General features: G+C 35.1%; 1 pseudogene; it reads right to left on the bottom strand.

Annotated features, from left to right (window-relative positions):
- Positions 1-1279: 1279 nt before the first annotated feature.
- LOC111786534 lies at positions 1280-3108 on the bottom strand (annotated as a pseudogene).
- Between the last annotated feature and the right edge of the window lie 489 nt (positions 3109-3597).

Raw genomic sequence — 3597 nt, 5'->3', positions numbered from 1 at the left:
AAAAACAAAAAACAAAAAAAAAAAAATCAAGAGACTACAGAAATAAAACTATTTATTCTGCTGTACAAGTGATTTGGCCCCAATAATGGGTATTAACGCCTCCCATCTCCATAAAACTAAACTTTTTCATGCACGGTAAAAAGCAGACAAATCCCATTTCATCCAATGAGAAAAGAATTCATAGAAAGGAAAGATTTTAGGCAGTCTTGGAGGTACACAAGCATGTGAGTGAGTGAGGAAAAAAAAGAGAGAGGAACTTCATAAAAATTTGAAAAATCTTTTGGGTTTCTATGTGGGCAGATGTTATTCTAATAATATAATGTGTTCGAGATTTGTAATTTTCACCTGGGTTTCTCCTCCATTGTTTGAACTTTGCAGTGGAACTGTTGGGAAAAGTGACTTGGAAAGGAATCTGAAATATAGATAATGTAGAAATGTAAAAGATCTGGTTAAGATGGCAGAGAAAATGGTCCAATTTCAGTATTCACTGTATTGAGTAACAAGTAGGATTACTTTGAAAGTAGAAAACAATAAAGCATAACCCCACTTGTCTGCAGATGAACATGAAGCATACAGATAAAAACCAACAAAAAATTAGACAGCTTCAAATTCCCTATATCCGAATGACTTACGAGTCATTGTGTGTGCCTAACCAAAGTTATCATTATTATGTTGAATAAGAATTAATGAAACATAGGGATGGGGCTAATCCACAAAATTGTTAATACTAATTAGTGTACTCCCCCACGACATCACCTCCATCGGACTTTGGTCAATATTCAGCTTCACAAGAGTTATCTCCAACCTGATCCTATATTTTTGTCCAGTATAATTGACCTAACAGTTCTGCGACGACAATCACCCACTTAAAACAAAGTACCAACATTGATCATCTTAATATTTCACAAAGCATCAGCATTAGATTTGCTGTGAGCACAGAATTTCACTATGTAAAACAAAATAGAGATGAAAAGGATGGAGCATGACTGAAAAGGGGGTGGTGGGATTGGATTTTAATTGGTGTAGACGTTCACAAGCACCAACATTGAATAAAGAAGACATTTCTTTTTCTTAAATTATTGGCAGTAGCAATCAACAAATTTATACAGTCAATTTAATTAGACGCACAAACTTGACACTCATCATCAAACCAATTTCAAAATATTAATAAAGGTTAAAAGAGGGGCATAATTCAAGAAAAAGTTCCGGCATTTGATAAGTAGTAGAAAGAATCAGAATCAACCTGGCTGGATCTATACTTGGCAAGCCAAAAATGAAATAATCAAATCTGCTTTTCTGTACCCATTTTTTCTGTTATCGATACTCAATGGTGAAAGTTATCCATTTACCAGAGATATCGCCAAATCAAACTTAAAGTTACAAGAACTCCCAAATCCTCTTGCACTCGAAGGAGCTCAAGTCGAATATCATTATGGTAATGTCATCCAGACTACCCCTACTCAGAGCTAGATCTACAAGTTCCTAACATGCAGCCACAAGTATACTGGAAGTGGGTATCTTCCTATAGCAATCATTATTCTCCTCAGGTGAAAATTCTAACTTCATCTTTTTACGTCTGACCAATGATATTCTCCTTGATTTTGATACAGGACTTACAATTTCACAAGCATAGTCATATTCACCTTCTTCACAGCTATCAATTGCCTTTTCACTGATTGGAGATTGGCCCACCCCCACTTTCGGTTGCGTGGCTAATGAAACTCTCCGTAGTTTTGATGGACTTGAATTCAGGGAGCAACGGGTACGGCTAGTGTTTCTCAAGGGAACCTTTTGATATCCTGAAACTTTTATCCATCAACCGCGGTTGTGTCACAACATCAACAGTCTCTTGGTTTCCAACCTATGAAATTTTGTAACTTCAAAGTTTAACAAAAATTACCAAAACAGCACAATCACCTACCCTCTGATTGATTTGATATTCAAAAATTAGTTTCTTTCTTGCGCAGGTTAAGAACGCTACAGAACAACTCCCCAGGTAGAAATGGAAGTAATTGAATAACTTAACAGATTTCTTAAGACTACATCTACTTCATCTTTATGCTCAAGTTTATTCCCTGTTAATGCCCTATGAGAACATGATTTATTTCTGGTAAGTAAACTTGAAGATCAATCAGCTACACTCCGAATTCAGAATCTCATTATCATCTCAGGACACAAATTCATTATGCTATCCGTATAACTCAACCAGCTTTAACACATGGTCCACAGAGAATACTCTCACGTGGTGCGTTTTGCTGAACATTAGTAAAAGATAAGGTGACCAAGTGCAGATGTATATATGTGAGTATATATGTGAGTATGTATACATCCTTTTAATATTCTCTTTGAAAAAGTTATTTTGCAAATATTTTTGTAACTATTCATAGATAGGACTTTCTTTTGTAATCTATTTCATCAATCAATGAAATAGTTTCTGTTTGCAAAATTATTTGGGAATAAGACATATATCCTAAAGCATGCCTTTTCAACAAATGATTTTATTGCAACATCTCAGATATCGTCTATTGAAGAGACACTTCAACTTCATTGGTTTTCTTTTATATTGGATTCTTTTAAATCATCTTTTGAAGAGCTGGTTTCAACTTGTTTCTTTCAAATTGTATTCTCACTCATCATTGAAATGGAGATTTCGTACTTCATTTAATGAAATCCTCTTTAAAAGTGATTTCATTCAGAACTATCACGATTTTCAGTTTTTCTAACTAATTGTTATTTTTAATTTGTAGGAAGCAGAAAATGTATTCAAATGAAGAAGCCATTTACAAAAAGGAGACATGAGTTATCCCAGAAAGTCACAGAATTACGAAAAGGCTTCCCAATCGACACTAAAAAAAAATTTGAAATTTGTTTCCAAACAATTTTTGTAAGTACACAATATTTTAAAAAATAATCCAATGCATATGTAAATGTGTGTACATATTTTTAGGAAATTCATCCATACCTTTTCCCATAGCCCACATCAGTTGCTGAAACAAGGAATTCCATGTGTTCACAAAGAAGTAGTACCTTTGAATCAGGCTCTGCCATCACCCAGTCCTTTAAGTGAGCATCTCTGCTGTTGAAGGAATGACTAAACCCTAGCTTTAATTATATCTGCATTATTACTTTAGGAATTTAGTTACATTTCTTTTTCTATATTGTTACCAAATATCTAGGTATCTAGCCAGTCTTTATCTATTATAAAAGGCACATGTATCTCCCTAAACATTAAGAAAAACATGACCAAGACATAGAAAGAACTCCATGAACAATCTCCAATGCCTCTAGAAACAGAGAGAACTCCATGGACCCATGCCCCCCCCATGAATCTTAACACATCCACCATACATCACAATTTAGAGTTCTCTACCTTTACCGTCATCTCTACCCATAATAATCAAGTACACTAGATAACAGCTAGTACCTTGCATTCTATTCTTTTCCGTTCATCCTCCTGTTCAACTCTATGGTCTTTGGTTGCTGCTTCAGCTACTCCACCACTACAAAGAACAGCTCTACAATCGCCCAAATTGGAAAGAATTACTTCTTCTCCTTGGTATCAGAGCTGTGACACAGCAGACACCACTGCCTAAACCC

Source organism: Cucurbita pepo, unplaced genomic scaffold, assembly GCF_002806865.2.
Source record: "Cucurbita pepo subsp. pepo cultivar mu-cu-16 unplaced genomic scaffold, ASM280686v2 Cp4.1_scaffold001910, whole genome shotgun sequence".
In the NCBI taxonomy this organism is placed as follows: domain Eukaryota; kingdom Viridiplantae; phylum Streptophyta; class Magnoliopsida; order Cucurbitales; family Cucurbitaceae; genus Cucurbita; species Cucurbita pepo.
The sequence above is the reverse complement of the archived record's forward strand: the minus strand, read 5'-3'. Positions and strand labels throughout refer to the sequence as shown.